Source organism: Amblyomma mixtum, chromosome 3 (assembly GCF_055824585.1).
Source record: "Amblyomma mixtum isolate Tamu chromosome 3, ASM5582458v1, whole genome shotgun sequence".
Lineage (NCBI taxonomy): Eukaryota > Metazoa > Arthropoda > Arachnida > Ixodida > Ixodidae > Amblyomma > Amblyomma mixtum.
The window spans coordinates 310,485,764-310,508,532 of NC_143014.1; the positions used below are offsets into that span (position 1 = coordinate 310,485,764).

At 48.4% G+C, this 22,769-nt stretch overlaps 1 pseudogene across 1 annotated transcript in view; it reads left to right on the forward strand.

Moving 5' to 3' along the window:
* LOC149355581 (nicotinamide N-methyltransferase-like) overlaps window positions 1–22,769 on the forward strand; it is a 75,494-nt pseudogene that overhangs the window by 37,940 nt on the left and 14,785 nt on the right. Inside the window, exons 2-3 of the transcript XR_016289728.1 lie at window positions 7,908–8,144; window positions 10,403–10,534. The product of XR_016289728.1 is annotated as a nicotinamide N-methyltransferase-like (transcript). The remainder of the gene's footprint in view (window positions 1–7,907; window positions 8,145–10,402; window positions 10,535–22,769) is intronic.

Below are 22,769 nucleotides of genomic sequence, written 5' to 3' on the forward strand. Positions count from 1 at the left end.
ACCCGCGCTTGCTCTGCGCTCGCTAAAGGCGTCCGCTCGGGCTTGTTAACGAAGCAGTGCGCTACTTCCAACCCGTGATTGCAGTCATCACAGCAGACGGGTCGGCAGTTGCACCTGCTTGCATCTGACCTTCGCGGCATTGTCGCGAGCTGCGAGCAGAAAACATAGGTATCAGGCATGGTGCGAAATAGCAGCACGGAATTACGAGAAACTCTCTATAGGCTGCCGCGAAAGATACCACAAAAAGAAGCAAGAGGTATCGTTACCACTTCGTTCTCGCTTTCAAAGTTTTCTGTGGCAAACATCACACGAGCCGATTTATTGAGGCTACAGACGTAAGGTGTGCAAGTAAGCAAACATAAATAAAATGCTTTGTTAAGTTCAACGTCGCACGCATCCTCATTTCGTTGCGACAGGCGCTTCGGCGTGAGGGCCTTGCCGTTCTTGCACGCTAAATTTATAGGTGTCTGTTTTTAAACAGTCATCGTCCTCGAGGCAATATCAGTGGCCGACAACAGTTGAAAGGACCCTTATTGGCCTTTACACCGCAAAAAAAAAGAACAATCACCACGTCCTTATGAAGCTCCTTGCTGAACTGCTCGACGGCTGCTTCGAAAGCAATCCGACCGCTCAAAGTTAGTCGTCGCCGCCATTAGTCATCGCCGAGCTCAGCCACCCTTAATCTATACTGCCATTAACCTTACACAGTCCAAGCACATCATGAAGCTTGCAGCTAAGGCTTCGCTATTTATCAGTTTTCCCTCTCCTTCCATGTGCCTAGAAAACTATCATCCAAACTAAACCTGAATTTTCCACCCTAATTTGGAACCCACACCAACATTGATTAATTGACTACGGCACCTACTCCAGCATTATCAGTATAAAATTATCTCTCGAGACCGAGCCTCTGGCGCAAAGGCTGCAAATCGCCCACTTATCTTTGTTTCATAAACTGTACCGTACCATTTTCCTTCACTTCGGGGCTCTATTCTTCTCACCCCTCAGAACGTCACCGCGTCGTGTCTTCCACTCCATGAGCATTTTACGACTCCATAGCTCCTCTAACATATTAAACAAATCATTTCTGCCTGTTTCCATAAAAGAATGGAACGCGGTCCATGTAAGCTATAATTGAAAACCTAATGTGGGTTACTCTTGCCTTGACGTTTTTCTTTCGTTTGCCATCCTGTGCATGGCCACACCTGTCTGCAGGGTTTATATACCTTTTTTTTCTTTTTGCATCCTGCCCGACTACGATTTTGATACTAATTGGGGCATATTATATCAGTCCGATGCTCTGCCCCCCCCCCCCCCCCCCCTTCCGCATGCATGTAATATCCCAGGGTCTTTCATCTTTAAGGGTCAATAAATTGCGATGATGGTGAAGAACCCTAACTAGAATACTGCAAGTTCACTTCAAGATGAGTCCGGTGAGCATCTCCGCTCTGCGGAATGACCCGTAGTGTTCCACAACGTTTTTTCCCCTCGGCTTTTCTTCATCTACTATGAATACAACATGCACTGTGCCGCGCATTAATTGTTGCTGCATGTTTTCCACGTTTATTGGTCTTTACGGTATTGTGAAATTAAATGATTCATTGAAATCTTGCTCATCGTGTGGAGTTGAAGATGTTAACTCGAAGCTCCTAAAGAAAAACAAGATATACATCTTTTTTAGAAAGAAACTCCGACAGTCACTAGAGAATGAAACGCTGCCCTGAGACTGAAAATTATATGGGAAGACGATTCCATTACACAAATCAGATAACAGACATTCACTTGTGAACTCTTACCCACCTCAAAAAGAACCATTCCTTGTAAACTAATGGAACATACTGTGTATTATAACATACAGGGTGTTTCACCTAAGACTTTACACAGTTTTTAAAAATAGGCTTTTTGAGTTAGAAGGGCGATTTATTGGGCATAGCATTGTCAGCGGTGTAGTACATCAGAATACAGCTAAGGCGTGGTAACTAGCAGGCTGGTTAACTAATAATCAATAGTTAACTTATGCCATTATGGTTAGGCTCCTTAATTATTAAGAGGCGCCTAGCCCGTCGTAAGTTATATCCATATCAGTTTTTAGAGGTTTGAAAACGCGGTTATCCTAAGCACTGAGGGCAAACAAATTTTGTCTACATCTCGCCAAAATACATGTGATTTCGAGAAGCTTACGTAACTCGTCGAAATAGCCAAAATTTGTTGGGCCACAGCGCCGAGGGTAACCGCAGTTTATAAATGCTAGAAATTGATATGTATATTAATTACGGTGGGCTATATGCCTCTCAATAATTAAGAGCCTAACAGTAATTATTAAAAGTTAATTTCAACGAGCCTACTAGTTTGCACATCTTAGCTGTACTCTGATGTACTACACCGCTTACAGTGCTATTCCGAAAAAAGCGCTCTTCTAACGCAGAAAGCCTATTTTTCAAAATTGTGCAACGTCTTAGGTGAAACACGCTGTATATTGTTACGCGGCGGCCAGACGAAGAATGAGGCGTGGTGAGCGATGGCTATGAGATGGTTTAATGGCGGCTGGCTTAGCGCGGGCGCTCCGTCCCGCGCCACTGCCAGCTTCGTCTTCGTCACACTACCCGGGGCCTCCGAGCGATCGTCCCGATCGGTGACGAACAGACGGCGAAATGGCGATGGTCTTGAGTGAAGGATCGAACAATATGTAGAAGATGGTGCAGTGCTGGCCGCCACGATGAGAAAACTGGAATAACCTCCCTGCTGAAGTGGCCACCATCATGATTCACCGACTTTTCAAGACCACCATCGAGGAAGCCCATTCATTAATGTAATTTTTGTCCATTTTCTTATTAATGTATAATATTTTTTTTTTGCCGTGTTATCCCACCCCTCATGTAATGTCCCGAAAGGGACCTTTGAGGAATAATAAATAAATAAATAAAAAAACTGGAGAAAGATGAGAGAATAAGTCCCGGTCCACGAAGCATCCGGGCCGGAGGGTGCCAGGAGCTGACGGCCGAGGTCCGTGGACGCACCGGACGGCTGGGGCAGGGGGGCGGTGTCTTCACGTGTGGGTCTTGGGTCGGTCGGGTCTCGGGTCGGTGGGGTCTCGGGTCGGTGGGGTCTTGGGTCGTCGTGTCTTGTGGTCCGGGCGGGGGACGGGGCTGGGGTGAGCGGCGAGGTCGGTTCAGGTCCGGCGGGCTGGGGCACGGCCGGGCGGCGCGGACCAGGCACTCACCGCCGACGTCCACGGCAGGCCCAGGACACCGAAGCTCCGGGACCAGGATGGCGATGAAGGGACCCCAGCACCTCACACCAAATGTTACGCGGCGGCCAGCCGAAGAATGAGGCGTGGTGAACGATGGCTATGAGATGGTTTAATGGCCGCTGGCCTAGCGCGGGCGCTCCGTCCCGCGCCACTGCCAGCTTCGTCTTCGTCACAATATTAATGATTTGCCTAATTGCGTTTCTTCTAGCATACATGTGAATGTCATGTGTTTTATATTGAGAAATTAAAAGCGACGAAGACAAACGCTGTCTTCAATCTGATCTGCAAACATCATCCTTTGGTGCGAAAAATGGCTAATACAACTAAATCCTCGCAAGTCGACACTGTTGAAAGTTCCCTTGCAAAGCGTTACTCTCTCTGAGTATACTCTGAATAATAATCCTGCTGAGTCCGCAACATCATACCGGTACTTCGGTGTGCTTATGTCTTCGTCACTAACCTGGAGACCATATATCGAACTATTTATTAGCAGTGCTAACCGTATTTTGTGATACATCAGAATTCCAACAAAGCCCCTGCTAGTTTAAAATTGGTACTTATAAAACACTTGTTCGTTCAAATTGGAACATGCCACCCCAATTTGGTACCTTCACTCATTACGCGGCATTGGAGCTAGTTCAGAGTAACGCAGTTCTTTTTATCCTCTCGAATTATGACCGGAGCGCGAGTGTTACACCAATGAAGAGTTACACCTTTCCCTTCCGTGTCTGGCACAACGCAGAAAGTTTTTACGCTTGTGCCTTTTTCATCAAGTTTATCTGCGCCAGTCATTGCACAAGTATTTAATTACTGCCAGCGCTTCCTCAATTTTCGCAATGAAAGCCGTCGGTACGCCTCATTTCAGCTGGTTGCCGCGCTGTGGCACTAGCCAGATAGTAGCACTGCTTGCGTCTACTACTACTCCAGGCGTCTGTCAGATTCTTGCTTCCTGCCCCTTCTTGTGTAGCTGTCGCTTCAACCGTGGTGCGGCGCTTTTTCTAACGACAATCGGCTGGAGGGAGCGGCAGCTTTGCTCGCCGTTTGCAGAGGTGGGCTGAGGCGTTCGCTCCGCTTATCCCTTGAGGATGGCGGCTGCATAACTGAGGCGCTGCTTGGGGTGTTTGCGCCACTTATTGCTCTTCCTTATTGCGTCGTAAGTTGTTAAGTTCGTTCGTTTCGTGGCACCACGGCTAATGAGAATTGTTTTGCGCGGGTAAAGGGCGTAGTCCGCGAAGCTGACGAGGTGTGTTTGCAGCATCAGAAAAACGGCACCGCTCAATTATGTGCAGTACGGCTGCTGGTTTCAGTTTTGTGTCAAGTCTGGGAGGTTTTAAGTTCATTTATGCGGAGCGGAGGAACTTCGCTGCACATACTGTAGAAAAGAAGGGGACGTTTACGCGCATTTATTTACATATATTTACACCTATTTACAGGAATAGCATATAAAGCATATTTTGCATGTATCTGCGACTATATAAACTGCAACTTTGTATTTATAGCCGTTTAACTTTATAAAATTTGTGTCTATTTGCTGGTATTTACACGTATATTTACAGTCATAACAAATTTGCATTGTAGCGCCACTTTTGCTCGCGCGAGGAGGACAAAGCATCTCGTGCGCGAGCTGAACACAACAACAAACGAAACAAAACACACCTAACGCCCGTGTGGAGACGCCAGTTCGTACGCCCTCGTGTGTTTGATCGCCCTCTTCTGCATGCGGCTGCGAGCGACAACGACGGCCATGAGACGCTGACGCGGCGCCAAAGAAACGCTGCCTTGTGATTCGGCCCAACGTTGTTCGGCCTTTACGGTGACTGCCCGTGCACACCTGCTGAAGCGAACTTGATTTCAGTTTTATCTTGCCTCCTTTTCTTCACGCGCATTTTTTTAGTTTAGCATCATTTTATTCGCGCATGGTTGTGCACGGCGCAGCAGCATCAGCTGCTGCGCCGTGCATTTGTGAATGGAGTTCACTTTTCTCTTCTTAAAACGATCGTAGCTGTAGGCTGCCACGGACAGAGAAAAATCCTTACCTAGTTGTCGCAACGATGACAGCTTACCCTGAAAAAAGTACAGCTACGACTTGAAAGCTATTGCTACCTGGTGGCTTCAAAAAATGCTCACTCGGGAATATTTACCGTGCCTTCTTTATTTCATTCTCCCATTTTTCTTAGTGAGCATGACTGAATCGCAAGCCAAAATAGCATAACTTATTACTGACTACATTTGCCATCTGGTTTTATATTTCCGCCAAGCGCTTTAAGTGCCTCTCCCGGAATGATTCAGCGTTGTAGCTAAAAGACCAACATGATTACATTAAGCCGCCACAGCCTTTCGTCGCAGTGTCAACGCCGCTGCGCCGCACTTTGTGGCTCCTTTTAAAACCAGCGCCTGCACTGGTTTCACGATGAGCAGCGACACGGTGAGCAGCACTACGAAGGGCGCGACCTATGACGCGCCCATACCTGAAAGGCAGCCTGACGATCATTAGTAATCATGAGAGATGCAGTGCGCCGCCTCACGAAGAAAGAAGGAACGTTTCAAAAATTGTCTTCGTCCGCTTTCCGTCGTTTGACGCCACTCAGGTGGTACTTTCCCTCACCGGAGTAGAGCAGGCCCCGAAGGCTAGCCGGTGGGGGAGAGTAGGAAAGGATGATAGGAGAGGGCCTTGGACGGTCGGATCGGCCGGGAAAATAGAGGAGGCGTTGTTACTCCGACTTTATGCTCTCTTGTCGGCCATCAGCGCAAGGCTGTATTCAGTTTTTGCCACACGGACACTTCGTTCAACTCTTTTTATCACTCGCACGCTGAGAGAGAGCAACAACCTTCCTGCATGCAGTCGTAGCTTGCGTACCTTTCTATATGAAGACTATCGTCGGGCCCTGATGAGGCTGCTTTGAGGCGACAGCACCAGTTAGTCATTCTTGCTTTGTCATTTTCGTTGTTTCATTCATTTTTAATTCCAGTGTTTTTTTATCTGTTGCGTAGAGAAAGAGAGAGAAAGCTTTTAATGAATAGAATTCTTGGCTGGGCCCTCATTCCAGGGGGCCATTGGCTTTTGCCGCCGCTCTTGCCTGGTTCACTAGCGAAAGCTGGTCTTCCGAATCTAAGCTGGACAGCGCTGCCTCCCAGTCCTCAGCTGTTGGGTCATTGATTCTTGGTGTAGCTGGGTTTTTCTGGTATGCCCATGCCATATGGTATAAGTGCAGAAGGCGCAATGCGGATGGTGCGAATTTAGAAACATGTTGCTGAATTTGTCGGGATTTATCTAAGTATTCGATTACAATTTCCTTAGGATGACCCTTTGCTCCTTGTTTATATTTTTGTGCGGTTCGGTGAATACTTTCCTCTCAAATATTGTAGCAAATCCCTAAAGCTTTCTGGCTGTTCTGAGCAGTTATCTTCCTGCGAATGTTGGGGACCCGGGGTAATAACGCGCAGGCAGCGGCGTGAGCGCCTTCGTTTCCAACATCCGCACAGTGTCCTGGATGACTATACATTTAAAGTCTTCATGTTCTGTAGTCAGACCCAACAATTCTGGACAGAAGCATTTTTGAGCAGGAAACCAATTATGAAAGCGATTTTTTCATGTAATGGAAGATTTCACTATAACAATCAATATATCCGCAGTTCACCCGACGGAAGTATTGCTTATTTTGTTCTATTAACGCTTTTGCTATCACCAAATGCGTTTCTCGTTGGTTTTTTAAAGTCAGTATTAACTGTTCGATGCCATCGATGGAAACACTTAAAAAAAATATTTTGCTACTCAGAAGAATGGACCATTACCTTCAATATTTGTTACAATTTCCAATTTTCAAAATTTTTCTCCAAGAATGTTGGACGTGTCTGAGTATAATGTTTGCCTGTTTGCCAATCCTTCCTCTGGTATACTTACGACATGCACTCTTGGAGTATGTAATTACACACGAGACCTTCCGGGACACCATCGCCAAAGCTATAGCCACCTCCTCCGCCTGGGCGACTGCCTAGCATCGAATTGATGCCCCGTCAACTAATTTCGCTTGCGCATCGTTCGGTTACTTTTTGTCATCCTTGTTGTATCATTTTATATATTTTTGCTTGGAAATATTTAGTAACTTCGTTCTCCTTTTGGTGCATACTGCACAATTTTATGCGTTTAATTTGTAGTTTTAGCTTTGCTGATTTCATGGCGTTATTTCCTTTTCTTTTTATGTTGTCGTATTACCTGACACATGTTCCTTTTCTAACTTTGCCTTTAACTATAGTTTTGTAGCTTATATTTGATTTTTGTTGTTTTCCCCACTCCCCTCTACAGCTCCATAGCGCTTGAGGGTATACGAAGAGCAAACAAATATGAATCGCTCGGAATGCATTCAACGAAAGTTTTGTGAACAGGATTTCTCCCATTCGGTCTCTGGTATAACAGGAACCGAAAAAATTAAAGTAGGAAATTGGATTTCCTCTCTCCTTTTAAAATTGTCCCCGTGCGTGTCTCGCCTCGAAGCTGCAGAAGGAAAAGTTGTTTTCTTTTTTAACGCTCTTCGTACGTTCGTTGAAAATGGCTGGGGGCATAATTTCTTTCTAAACTTGACATGCGGCCAAAAAACAACGCACGCGCCATCCAGGCAACTCATCCAGGCGTATATGTTTCTTTTTTTTTGCGTGTTTTCAGCGTGACGACACAAGCACACCTGGAATTAGAGCTAACGTTCATCAGTACCCGTGGGACAACAGCAAAGTGTTTTCGACGTCATCCACAAATGTCAGTGAAGGGGTCTGACGAAACCGCGGACATTCACGTGTCCCGCTCCAAAGGGTAGCAGTCGCTGCCCGCGTCCAGTGCACTGGTAGAAGACCGACGTCCACCGACTCCAGGCCCAGTATTGCTGCGCGGTGCACAGGCAGACAGGTAAGAACGTGTGACGCTTCTATCTGAGCCAGAGCCAAAATTTGTTTTAAAAAGGCTTTTGTGTAGGGTTCCGTTTGGGAGATAACCAGTCGAGCAAACTTGTTTCGCTTAGTAAAAAGTGGAGGGCTCAGTTTGGCCCATTTATTTCTGCTACAAACAGTGTCGAGGTGCGTGCTCTTAAGAAATCCAAGTGATTTTTTTCTGCTTACAGTTCTCCAAGTTCGACTGTGTCATGACTTACCTTACTTTTAGGTGTCGTCTAAAAGCATCAAACACAGAAGGCTGGGCGTTGTTGCGTGAAGTTGTGTCGGCTTTTAATATATTAATGGATAGATTCGCACTGGAATGCCTATGTTCTGTGACCGGAAAACGAGTCAGGAAAGACTTTCTTGATATCAGGTTACCAGTTCCTGTTTATTGCGTAATCCTGTTTACAGATTACAGAGACATTTTCCTTGACTGCTGGGATGCAGTATTTCTCTTGGACATCTTGCAGTGGACTTTAAAAAAAGGACCTGCCAGTTACATCACGTGGTATAAGGTTTCTGGCTGTCGGTAATGAAAGGGGTGCGCCATACGTCTTATTCATATGGCTCTGCCACCGCACTGTATGGAAAAGACACGCTGATGTGGATGCTTGCTCAACGAGGGAGTATTTCATCGAAGTATGGCTTATCAAAAAGAACTTTGCAATGCTCAGAGCGAACAACCTTAATGGATGCCAGTGTTGAGTGACCTGGCAAAACTTGGAACGCTTTTGAATCACACCGCAGCCTACTTTGATTGTTATTGTATTGTTGTTGTTACTTTTCTCTGCTACTGCTGTAATTTTTTTTTTACTCAGAACAAGAAATAAAGAAAAGAATGTGTGACCTGTGTGTCGCATGCTCCTCTCGCCATCTGAAAGTTCTGGGTTCAATTCCCCGGCACCTCCGGAAGTAACTTTATTTTTCTTTGCCTGGTCACGCGGGTTTTGGGACGCAACTATTTATGGACATTGGGTTTCGTTGCCGATGAGTCATATAATGCTTTCGTACTAAAATAAATACTGCCCTATACGACGCAGCGACCTTTAGTGTGTGCAATCTTTTCAGACGAATTGCGGCAGTCAAATGCTTCTCTCTCAAATCCCGAACGTTCTTAATTCGCACAGCAAGTGTTCAAGACCTGACATGCGGTTTCATCTTTTGTATACCTTCGGATAATTAAAAAAAATGTTTGTGTATTTTCGTTTTGCGTGTACCGTTGGTGTTATCTGTGCTGTGAATATTTAATTTCAATGCGAGATATGGCTCATCGGCAAAGAAACCCGCCGTCAGCGTTGACCAACAGCAGTGGTCCCAAAAATCCTAGATGACGTCACCGTCGTGTCAATGAGAAATATAATTTCTTCCGAAGGCGCGGGGGATCGCACCCAGGACTTACAGATTGCGAGGCCAGTGCACAAAACCGCGAAACCGCTTTGCATTTTGGCGAACAAGGTTGAGCCTAGTGCGTGCGTTGCCTTAAGACTGTATGCTATTGAGTAGGTGTGTCATTCGAAAGAACGAGAAAAATGTTTAAAATAAACAAAATAATGAAAAATAGAGAGTAAATAAAAATACAAAGAGTGCTTTCGTATTCAAAGCACGTAAGTAGTCTTGAATGTCCTCCGTAACTTTTGTTGGAAGAAAATTAGGCAATGTCTAGCTATGTGTACTAGCATTTTTTTTTTGTCCATGCTTCGTTACCGTCACCTTTCTATTGCGAAGGGGTTGCACTCCTTTGTCAAGCCAATCATTGGCTTTTTGGGTCCACCCCTAACATCACACATGATGTTTAAATAAAGGCATTTGTATTTATATTAGTGTTGTAAACGAGCTAGCTTTTCGCAGTGGCTCAGTTTGTCAACCCCCTCCCTCCTTTCTGCTTGCCTGCTGCTGATAGCCGAGCCGAAAGCAGCCGCTCGCCTTTTCTTGTTATGTCTACCGGAGCATCCGCCCAACCTTCTTCCCTCCCATACACTCTCAAGCCCAAAATAGGACTCTGTGGCCAGTGCCAGCGGTGCGGCCTCCGGTCATGAATTCTTAGCAATTAGCCTAGAGAGCGGGCCATCCAGGCTGAATTGTAAGCTCTAAAGGTGTCATTACAAATTCCGCGCACTTTGGAGGGAGCCTAAACTTGATCACGATGCTCTCTTGGCGCATCGTTCAACCAGGAACAGCGAGAGGGCATCAGTTGAATGTTTATGTATACACTTTCGTTTGCTTTGCGCGCAGACATGGACCAGCAATCTCTGGTGGACACAATACGAAGCGAGTTCTCCCCGGACAGCTACCCGGCCCACTCGATCAAGATACTGCCCATTCTGGATTTCATCCGCAGAGAACTGTACTCCATCTTCACGTCAGGTACTGCGCACCACTGTCGCGTGTGTTAAGACTAAACTCATAACGCTCGCTCTGCACGCAGGTGTCACGGAAAAATGGTAATTCACTCTGAAGTCACAAAAAATTTGCGATTTAGGCGGCCGGCGGCCAACAGCGCGTACGCTGACTACGAGAGTGAAGCAACGGTTAAAACAGGGCCGGTTGGTTACACTGATGCATTAATCCAAGTTCAGTTGACGGTACTAATTTCAGAGACAGCCACTCCTCGCATTTACTTTTGGTTTATGTGGTTTTAACGTCCCAAAGCGACCCAGGCCATGAGGGACGCCGTAGTGAAGGGCTCCGGGAATTTCGACCACATGGGGTTCATTAACGTGCACTGACATCGCACAGTACACGGGCCTCCAGAATCTCCCCTCCATCAAAATGCGACATCGGAAGTTTGTACCATAATATGATAATTTCAAAAAACAACGGAACAGGGGAAGGCACTTCTGTGGAACCTGTTTCTACGTAAAGCGTGCAGCAATATACATTAAGCATTGGGAAAGTTTGTGCGCACGCTGGAAAGTTATGAAAATAAAAATAGGTTTGGCAGACTTTTTGATCACGCCGGAACGGTCTTGTTTGAAAGAGCATCATCCCGCTGCTGTTAGTGCCGTTTTCTACCTGCAGAAACGCCCCAAGCTCTTGCTAGGCTTATTCGTGACTGAAACTTCGCGTCTTGAACGCACAGCGCTACAACTACATAGAGGTGCAAAATTTCAAGAAATTAGAATGCTAGAAAAAAAAACGCTTTTCTTTTTTCAGGTACTTTTCTTCAGAAAAATTAGAAAACGCAGCTCATTAAGGGTATTTCCTTTGTAACTCCGAAATAAGTAAAGAATCATGTTTATGAACCAAAACAAATGTGCTGCAGATCCTTTTCAGGAAAAGATGGTGGCATATTGCATAGACTACAAACGACGCAAAGTATTGCATCAGTGCAGCTCGTCACTACTGGGTAGGGAAATGCTTTCTTGCGCTCTCACTTTGAAATTCGAGTGCACGTACTCGAGATTTTGCACACGCTCGCCCGAAACCCTGTTGTCCAGCTCCGTATGCACATTACCGAACTGCGACCAGTTTCTTTGAAACGACACCGACGGTATTGGAATTCGGAGTTGGCGACATTCGACTGACACCACCGGTTGGTTGCTGCAAAGATCTTGCCACCATGTGGACAGGTCAGAATGCTTGGCAAACTCCTAAACCTCTGATTGAAAACACGTATTAGAGTGCGCAGCCTAGCGAGATTCTAGCGAGCGCAGCCTAGCGAGCCTAGCGAATAATTTCGTTTGGAAATTTTTTCGTCTTTTTCCCCTTCTTAAGAGCCATAAGAAAACAAAAAAAAACCGTTTTTTCCCACAATTTTGAAGGTTTTTTTTTTCAGGCATACACGTCTCTAATGAGCTGCACAATGCTCGAATTTCTTTTTTTTTCTTGTCGCACTACAGCCGCAGGACAATGGCAGTAATTTGGCGTTGGCAGTAGATAGCTTTAGCACCCTCATACGGTAAACACGCTAACCACGACCGTACGACAAATGCGGGCAAACACGTCGCATCTGTAGCAACGACCATGCGTTACCGCATTGGCCAGCCGCGTGGCTGTGCTGAAAGAGTCTAAAAGCATCAAAATCTGTAGGCACGCAAAACACAAGCTTTTATTATGAGGAAGCACAGCGGTGCTTTTACCGTCGGTGGCTTACATTTCTCTGTGATCTCAGGGGCGCCTGCCAACACTATAGCTCCTTCACACGATGGATCGTCTTTGCCAAAAGCAACCGGGAAAAGGTGGTTTGTTTCTTCTGGCAGCCCTTAAGCTCTGAATTTCTGCAAAGTAAGGTGAGCCCTTGGCCTCACGTTCTGACACCCTTCGGGCTTTAGGGGCGCCGAATAGGCTGCACTAAACGGCTGAGAAGCAAAAACCTGCTGCTCGGTTACCTTCGGCAAAGGGGGACGTGTTTTTATTCCAGAAAGCGCTGGCCCATTTTAAATGTTTCTACGAAAAATTAACTCCAAATTCGTCACTGGACCAGGCAGTGTTGTTGAAACAATTATCTGCACACTTTCCCTTGCGATGCCTTGAGTTTCTTGTTATGCTACTGAGCCTACTACGCCGACGCCGCCGGAGCTATCCTGCAGAACTCTCACCTCCTCTCGCTGGGTGGCGCTGGCTGCTAAGCGATCGCGGCGGCTCCTAGCGAAAGGCCCGTTGCATAGAGGCTATCACGTAGAAGACAGCCTGCATGACGAAGGACGACGAGTTCATGATCATGCCACCTGGCTTTGTTCGGGACCAGAAACTCTTCAACGAGTAATGGACACTAACAAGGCAGCAAATTGCTCACAGACATCCACCCGAGCGCAGCCATACGGCTACAAAGAAAAGTTGCACAGTTTCCACAGAAACTCCGTAGTTGAAGGAAAATTCGTCCTGGCCGGGGTTCGAACCTGGGACCACCGCTTCACCGGAACAGTCGCTCTACCAACTGAGCAAACCGGAGCGGCTAGCATATGTTAGGGCTGCAGCGAATTGATTGAGAGCTCGAGTGGCAAACTAGTCACGTGTATCTATGGGATGTTGTAGTGTTTTGCGACGCTCGTTCATAAGCTCTAGGCAGGGCTGGACGCTAGCGAGTCTCCAGGCATTACCGTGAAGCTTGAAAAGTGCCGCTTCGCCTACCAGCAGCTGCTGTTTCTCGGCCACATCATCAGCAGAGGCGGAGTACACCCCAACTCGTAGAAGACGGGCGCTGTTGCTCAGTTACTGCAGCCTGACGATGAGAACGCATATTGCAGACTGGGCGCTGCACCGTGTTCCACGCAAAAACACGTGGTGTGCGCCGTCGTCCGACCACCGATTCCATAACTGGAAACACAGCGCTGCGTGAGCGGAGGTCTGTCTGCGGTGATCACTGTGAAACTCGCCCACGCGTCACCCACGGGCTGCCTCCCGCGATCCCCCGATTAGCGAGGCAGCCGTTCGCCATGGACGCTCCGCTGCGTTTGCGGCGGCGACCGTGAAATGTGCGGCACGAGGCGAATGGGCCGCGCCGCCCACGCCACTGGCACCGTTCCTTTCCTAATATAACCCGTCTACGTGTATAATCATGATACAAAGTGGTCTCGGCAGTTCTTTCTAAGCAATGAGCAATGCAATCGGTGGAAGTGCTTCCTTTGCCGCTGCTGCTAAACGAGCTGCCCGAGCAGAGGCTCAGCGCCGCCGACCCTGCCGTTCGCGACCGCAGAGCAGCAGCTCATCGCTCATACCTCGGTATATCGCAAAAGTGTCGTAATCGTCCGTGAATTTGTTCAAAAACTTTTCACGCATCAGCGAACCTCTGACCCAGCTGACAAAGACACTGACATTCAAATTGGAAGCGTCGTAAGCAGAGGCATTCAAGAAACATAGCTTCGTTTACAGTCCCTTCCGGTCATTCTAACGAAGACGCCGAGGCCTATATTCATACCGACACAAGTAGCGTGGGCCCTCTTTGCGAAAAACGACGGCTATAGAGGATGTGTGTGTGTGTGTGTGTGTGTGTGTGTGCGTGTGTGTGTGTACACACACACACACACACACACACACACACACACACACACACACACACACACACACACACACACACACACACACACATATATATATATATATATATATATATATATATATATATATATCAAAAATTATTTCTTGGCAGCTGATTGATTAATATAAGATAAAGTCACCAGAACTTGAAAACATAACAAGATTTAATTCACGACGTTTCGGCTGGAGGACCAGCCTTTTTCGAGTGTATTACAGTATTTGAAACAAGCATCTTTTATAGCATCCGCGAGGTACAGGAAAAGTGTAAAACACAAATGCAAACAATGGTGAGGGGAGAGGTTTAAAAAAAAAGAAAAAAAAAAGTTGGTTACAACTTGAAAAGGCGGCTGGTGTTCGGAAGGTGGTAACGACAGAAAAGTCGATGACAAGCGCATCAACATGTCTTGGATAATTATTTGGTACTCTTACACCCTTAGAGTACCAAATAATTATCCAAGACATGTTGATGGCAGAGACTGACAGAACAGGCGGCAGAAAGCATAGCAAGCATTTCTTTCTTTTTTTTTTCATGTCACATGCATTGTCACGTATTTAGTGTTTGTTCCCCTTTTCTATATATTGTTTCTTTTTTGCTTTTAAGTATTTTTGTATTGTATTGTCATGCCTTGTATTGCATTGGCACGCATTTCTCTTCTGCGCGCGCTCACGCGCAGTGAAGAATTACATTTGTCTTAACACGGTACATTGTACTTGCCACTGACTGCAGTTCGTTTCTGGTATTGTGTGTGTGTGTTTGTTGTTAGCCTTGTGTCTTTTTCTTTTGTTGTGTATTGAGTGGTTGCGTAAGGATCCTTTTTTTGTGTATTGAGTGGTTCTGTAAGGATTCATTAGAAACTTGTGTTTTTTCCTAATGACCTATCGCGTATCGTGTTGTGCTGCCACAACCCTTCTCTGAGTGGGATTTTTCATATTCTTGTGCAGCAGCGTTTTTTTTTCTTTTATCGGAGGGTTTTTCTTTGACATTCCTGCGGACCCCCATGCCTAGAACTTTCTCCTGAAATGTTGCCTTCTCGCTGTGCGGCTGCCAGGCGCTTCGGGCTTGTCGCCGCAATACGTCATGAAAGCCATTTTGTAGTCTTGTGCAGTAAAGGTGTTTTTTTTTGTCACAACCCTGTGGCAGCTGTGCGCTGCAGAGCTTCGCGCTTGTCATCGACTTTTCTGTCGTTACCTCCTTCCGAACACCTGCCGCCTTTTCAAATTGTGACCAACTTTTTTTTTTGTTTTTTAAAAACCTCTCCCCTAACCATTGTTTGCATTTGTGTTTTACACTTTTTCCTGCACCTCGCGGATGCTATAAAAGCTGCTTGTTTCAAATACTAATACTCGAATAATACTCGAAATAATACACTCGAAAAAGGCTGGTCCTCCAGCCGAAACGTGGTGAATTAAATCTTGTTATGTTTTTTCAATTTCTGGTGACTTTATCTTTTGTATATATATATATATATATTGTTGCGGGAAAGAATATATTTACAGATATTTACAAATAGACAAGAACAGCTGCGAGCGGCACCGAAACACAGTCTGAACTTCGTTGTCCTCTTCTACTCTTCTCACTCGTGCCATCACTCTTTGTCGTCGTCGTCCACCCGCATCAGGACCCCCGGCTGCGGAAACGCCGTCTCGGCGTTAGGGCGGCGACGTATGAGCGTCGTGGTAAGGTTTAAGGCGACAGACGTGGACGATGTCGGTGGTGGCGCCAGATGACGAGGGCGAGGTTTCAAGGGGAGCAATTTCATAGTTCACGTCGGTAACACGGCGCACGACACGGTAAGGGCCACGGTAGTGCGAAAGAAGCTTCTCGGAGAGACCGACGCTGCGAGAGGGCGTCCAGAGAAGGACGAGTGATCCTGGGGTATATTCGACGTCCTGGTGACGGCGGTCGTAGGCTGACTTCTGGGAAACTTGAGAGGCTTGGAGCCTACTACGTGCTATTTGGCGCGCCTGCGTGGCCTGGGAGATGGCGTCCCGAGCGTAAGCAGTGGTGGGGGCTGAAGAAGGCGGCATGAGTGTGTCCAAAGGCAAGGTGGGATGTCTACCAAACAAAAGGTAGAAAGGAGAATAGCCTGTTCTGTCATGAAGGGAAGAGTTATATGCAAATGTCACATAGGGCAAGGCTGCGTCCCAATCTCGGTGGTCTGGCGATACGTACATGGCTAACATGTCGGTGAGCGTGCGGTTGAACCTTTCCGTAAGCCCATTGGTTTGTGGGTGGTAAGCTGTCGCGAGCTGGTGCTGCGTGTCACACGAACGAAGAATGTCGTGAACTACTCTGGATAGAAAATAACGACCGCGGTCGGTGAGCAGTTGACGAGGGGCGCCGTGGTGAAGGATGACGTCTTGCAGAAGAAAATCGGCAACATCGGTAGCGCAGCTGGACGGCAAAGCACGTGTGATGGCGTACCGAGTCGTATAATCAGTTGCGACAGCGATCCACTTGTTGCCGGAGAGGGACGTCGGAAAAGGGCCTAGAAGGTCGAGGCCAACACGGTGAAAAGGTTCCGGAGGTATGTCGATGGGTTGCAGAAGACCGGCAGGCAGAGTGGAGGGCCTTTTCCGACGTTGACACAGGTCGCAAGCGGCCACGTAACGCTTGACGGAACGATAGAGACCAGGCCAAAAGAAGCGATGCCGCACCCGAGCGTACGTGCGGGACACGCCAAGGTGACCGGCTGTCGGTAGATCGTGCAGTTCTGCAAGGACAGAAGAGCGTAGACGTTGGGGTATCACGAGCAGGAGCGGAGGGCCATCGGAGCGTAGGTTTCGGCGATACAAAATGCCGTTCTGGAGCACATAAAGGTTCAGAGACGGAGATCGGTTTGCAGAACGGATGCCATCAAAGATAGGTCGTAAAGATGAGTCGTGACGCTGTTCGTTGGCAATATCAGCAAGATCGGAGATAGCTAAGAGGCAGGGCAGGGTCTCAGCGTCCTCTAGGTCAGGTGGTTCCACAGGGTATCGGGATAAGCAGTCAGCGTCCTGGTGATGGCGCCCTGACTTGTACACGACGGAGTATGAGTATTCTTGGAGGCGCAATGCCCAGCGACCAAGGCGACCGGTGGGATCTTTTAGTGAAGACAACCAACAGAGAGCGTGGTGATCAGTGACAACAGCGAATGAACGGCCGAACAGGTAGGGTCTGAATTTAGCTACTGCCCAGACAAGGGCAAGACACTCGCGCTCAGTAATGGTGTAATTTTGCTCTGCGGCTGAAAGTAGGCGGCTGGCATAAGCGATGACTCGATCTTGACCCTGTTGACGTTGGGCTAGGACGGCGCCGATGCCATATCCGGAGGCGTCGGTGCGAACCTCAGTGGGAGACGACGGGTCAAAATGTGCTAAGATGGGCGGAGTGGTCAGCAAATGGACGAGGGAGGAAAATGAGTTCTGTTGAGCAGGGCCCCAGATAAAGGGCGTGTCGTTCTTCAGAAGATCGGTGAGGGGACGAGCGATGCCGGCGAAATCTTTGATAAAACGGCGAAAATATGAGCACAAGCCGACAAAGCTGCGCACATCTTTCGACGACCTTGGAAGAGGAAAGTCCTTCACAGCTTGAATTTTGATGGGATCTGGGCGTACACCAGAACCGTCAACGAGGTGTCCGAGAATAGTGAGTTGGCGGCGACCGAACTTGCATTTCGATGAGTTCAGCTGAAGTCCGGCGTTACGAAACACTGTCAGAATATTGGAGAGGCGCTCGAGGTGCGTGGCAAAAGTAGGCGAGAAAACCACAACATCGTCTAGGTAACAGAGGCAGGTGGACCATTTAAAGCCACGAAGAAGGGAGTCCATCATTCGTTCGAAGGTAGCCGGGGCGTTACAGAGGCCGAACGGCATGACTTTAAACTGGTATAAGCCATCAGGCGTCACGAAGGCGGTCTTCTCGCGGTCTTTGTCATCAACGGCAATTTGCCAGTACCCCGATCGAAGATCAATTGAAGAGAAATATTTGGCGCCGTGGAGGCAATCTAAGGCATCATCGATCCTTGGGAGTGGATATACGTCTTTTTTTGTGATGCGGTTGAGGTGCCGATAATCAACGCAGAAGCGCCAGCTGCCATCCTTCTTTTTCACCAGGACGACTGGTGAAGCCCAAGGACTTGACGAGGGCTCGATGATGTCTTTTGCGAGCATCTTGTCCACCTCGTGATTTATGACGGTGCGTTCGGCGCTGGACACTCGGTACGGACGTCTGCGGAGAGGAGCGGAATCACCGGTGTTTATGTGATGCGTCACCACAGAGGTCCGAGCCAAAACACGGCTATCAAAGTCGAAGATGTCGCGGAAAGATGATAAGAGGCACCGAAGATCGCGAGCTTCCATCGGCGGTAGGTCAGAAGCGATCATGTCTGCGTAGTCGTCCGTTGGGTTCGCTGTTGATGGGGCCGCAGGCAACCGGCATTGCTGAGTGGAAGGTAAGCAGCTGTCCACCACTGATATCACACATTCGGCAGCAGGGCACAGCGTGGCGAGTGAGATGCCTTGCGGGAGCGGTTGGATGGATGAACCGAAGTTCAGGACCGGAAGGCACGCTCGATTGGCCGACATTGTAAATACAATGTGTGGAAGCGCAATGCTGCGCGTCAGGGCGACGTCAAGTTCCGGAGTGACTACGTAGTGACCATCAGGTACAGGGGGAACAGATGAGAAAGAAATGTAAGTTGCGGCTTGAGGCGGTAGACGGACAAAGTCGACAGCACATAGACGGTGGATAACTGGGGACGGCGACTCAGCAGAAAGAGGAAGGTCAAGCTGAACAACATTAGTGGCGCAGTCAATGAGGGCTGAATGCTCAGACAGGAAGTCGAGGCCAAGAATGACTTCATGAGGGCACTGGTCCAGAACAGAGAACAGAACGGATGTATGGCGGCCGGATATGGTCACACGGGCTGTGCATAGTCCAACAACATGAGCAGTTCCGCCGTCGGCAACGCGGAGAACGGCTTTGGGTGCAGGGGTCAGTACTTTTCGGAGGCGGAGTCGTAGGGCTGAACTCATGACGGATACGTGCGCGCCTGTATCGATCAGGGCTCTCACAGGCACTCCATCGACATGAATGGCGAGCAAATTATGGTGTGCGCGAAGGGCTAATCGAGGATTTTGGGACTGGGGCTGTACTGCAGCATCACCTCCAGACACTGCAGCGTCTAGTTTTCCGCTTGCGAGCGTCCGTAGGGGCCAGGAGAGGAGCGACGGCGTTGGGGCGAACGAGACTGGCGACGCAGGGGGGACGGGGAGCGGCTGGAGCGGGGAATCTGGCCGTCGACTGTAGCACTGTGCTGAGCTGGAGGGGGCGTGTAGTGGCTGGGCTGTTCGTCGTCGCGGTGGGAGCTGAGAGGACGGTATGTGCTGCGACGGGACCAATAATTTCGACAGTGGCGGGAGATGTGGCCAATGCGGTGGCAATGGAAACAAATGGGCCTGTCGTCGGTTGTCCGCCAATCGTTAGGGTTTCGCCGACGTGGAGTGAAGTACGAAGGTCGTCCAGGAGCAATCGCAGTGATTTCGGGTGGTGGTGAAGACCGTACAGGGCTGACGGGCTGGAAACCAAGGTTCGCAAGCTCTTGGCGGACGACAGCCTGTACCAGAGAGATGGTAGGCAAGCGGTTCTCGCCATCATGTAGATGCAGGGGGGCAGGGGACATAGCTTCGAGCTCGCGTCGGATGATGCGGGTCACATTTTCTGGGGGCGCTGGAGTTTCCCGGTGTCGCAGGTCTTCACATGAAGAAGTCGCAGCCGTGTTGGGGAGGCGTGTGTACGGCTGGCTAATACGCCTGCTTTTGGCTTCCTCGAAGCGGCGACATTCCTTAATAATTCCGTCGACTGTAGTGCAGTTCTTGTAAATGAGCAAGTTGAAGGCATCGTCGGCGATTCCCTTCAACACGTGGCCGACTTTGTCAGACTCGGGCATGTTGGCGTCAACTTTGTGACAGAGGGCCAGCACATCTTGAATGTACGACACATAGGACTCCGTAGATGTTTGAGCTCGGGAGGCGAGGTCCTTCTTAGCGGCAAGCGTTCGACCGAGCGGCCGTCCGAACAATTCGCGGAGTTTCTCTTTGCACACGTCCCAGCTGGTGAGATGGTCTTCGTGTGTCTCATACCAGACCCGGGCGGTGTCTTTGAGATAGAATATGACATTTGCGAGCATAAGGGTCGGATCCCAGCGGTTGTAGGTACTCACTCGCTCGTACATGTTGATCCAGTCGTCGACGTCAGTGTTGTCGGTACCAGAAAATGTCCCAGGGTCACGAGGGGGAGAAAGAACGAGTGATGTCATGGCCGGGGCTGAGGTTTGCTGGGCGGCGTCGTGGGTCATGATGAGTGAAGGCAACTGGCGGCCGCTGCGGAGCTCCGTCGTCGGTAGACGTAGGGGAAATCCGCACCTCCACCAAATATGTTGCGGGAAAGAATATATTTACAGATATTTACAAATAGACAAGAACAGCTGCGAGCGGCACCGAGAACACAGTCTGAACTTCGTTGTCCTCTTCTACTCTTCTCACTCGTGCCATCACTCTTTGTCGTCGTCGTCCACCCGCATCAATATATATATATATATATATATATATATATATATATATATATATATATATATATATATATATATATATGCACACACACAGTATATAGGATATACTGTTCGACAACCTATAACAATTATTTTTTTCCCTTCTTTTTTCTCGTTTTAGAACGGTAGCACTTTTAGTGGCCATTCCCTTTCCTGCTCCCCCCCCCTTCTCAGCCTATGCAGCCCAACTTCGCAGCTCTTTCTTCATGACCTCCCGCCGCGGCTTATCCTCCTGTATGGCGTCCACCACGTCCCGTTTTTTTTTTTTTTACTACGGCATTCGTGGACATGTCGCCCGCGTCTGTCGCCGGCGAATGCCTGACGACCGTGTCAGTTACAGTGACCCCCAACACGTCGACATGTACCCGCAGTTTCCGTACCGCCCGACCTGTCACACGGCCAGTTTCAATGGCCATCGAGTCGAGGGCTATTGAGGTTTTCGATCGCCATCGAACTCGAGGGAGTTGTGGTCTTGCTACTCGGCAAATCTCAATGGCCATTGAAATCGTTCTCGCGTCTTACGCCAAGCTCGTGTGGCGCCACTGTCGATGCGTTCGGTTTCGCGCAAATAACAAAAATATATTGACGAAATTTAGCTAAATGTTGAAATACACTTTTTTGCAGTCATAAGGCGCGTTCACACTTGTTCAAAAATCCGGCAAGCGAAGCGGATTCGCTCGCCGCAAAAACTAGGACCTGGTCTCATCTGTTGACGCCCGGGCGAGTTGGAACGGCCGCGCCGCTGCTGCTTCTCGCTGTGCGCACCACGTCGCCGCTCGCGACGTACACAGATACAGTGAGAAAAGAGCATAAATTTATGCTGTCTACGTACCACGAGCGTATGCACGCTTACGTACGCTAAAATTCAGCGTATGCTAGCAGAGACGCAAAAATAAACTCAGCCTCTAGTGGCGCCATCTGGTTGTCAAAACTGGAACCATTACTGTCAACAAACCGACTCTCTTAGGCCTAGCAGCGCCAGAATCGTCACTCTAAATAAAAAATAAAGCAAATTTATCACTAGAGACCGGATTTTAGGCAAATGCCTATTTTTTTCAACGCTTCGTAGGCGCACCATTTTTACATATGAGCACGAATTAGGTGTTGACAATATGTTTAATACTCTTTTTATAGTGCCTATAAATGCCTATTTTGGGCGTGAGTGCCTATAAATGCCTATTTCCGACGTCGGTGCCTAAAAGTGCCCTATTTTACAGAAAAGGGGCCTGAAATACGCTGTGGTTTTGCTTTCAGATTCTATTTGCTTTCGAATCCATTTCGGTTTTAAAGGTGCCCTGCGACGTAGATAAAGCATGGGGTCTTTATTCTTTGTATGCAGAGTAAGGGACATTGTGAGTCTTGAACGCGCCATGAGATCACCGAAATCATAATATTTGATATTTTAATCTTCGCTAGAAATGCTTGTTTCGAGCCGATGGTGTCGCAACGCGGCGGCCCTTTGCGGCAGCGGAAATGAGGTGGCATCCAGATAGGGCGCTGCCTTTCTCATTGGTTGGGCGTCCAGTTTGCATATTGTTCCTTTATACTTGCGAAATGGATCCAAAATATTATGTCTCTGAGTACTGAAAGCTTTTCGGATGCCACAAAAACTGGAAATAAGCAGGGAAAGGGAACGAAAACTAACAAGAATACAGCTAGGGGCGACACTTTCCATTCTGCTTCAAACCTTCGTGGCGGCCAGCGCTGTTCAAAAAACGTTGGCTCAAACCAGAAAGCGCTCGCGTAGAGACCGGCTGTGACCATACCAAGACGGGAGAAAGGCCGGACAGGAGACGGGAGTCGAGTTTGGGGAAGAGGGGGGCTACTGCCGACAGCCTTCCAGTCCGACTAAAAAAGAAACTTCCGGGAGCTTCCTTTGTTATTAGTCACCCCTGCCCTGACTACGGCGCCGCGTACACGGGGGGCAGACGCCGTCAAAATGCGCGGCTGTCTACAGCCCCGACAAAGCAACAACTGCATGCACGCTTCCGCTGCGTGTGCGCTAGGCGCGGTTCTGATTGGTAGCGCCC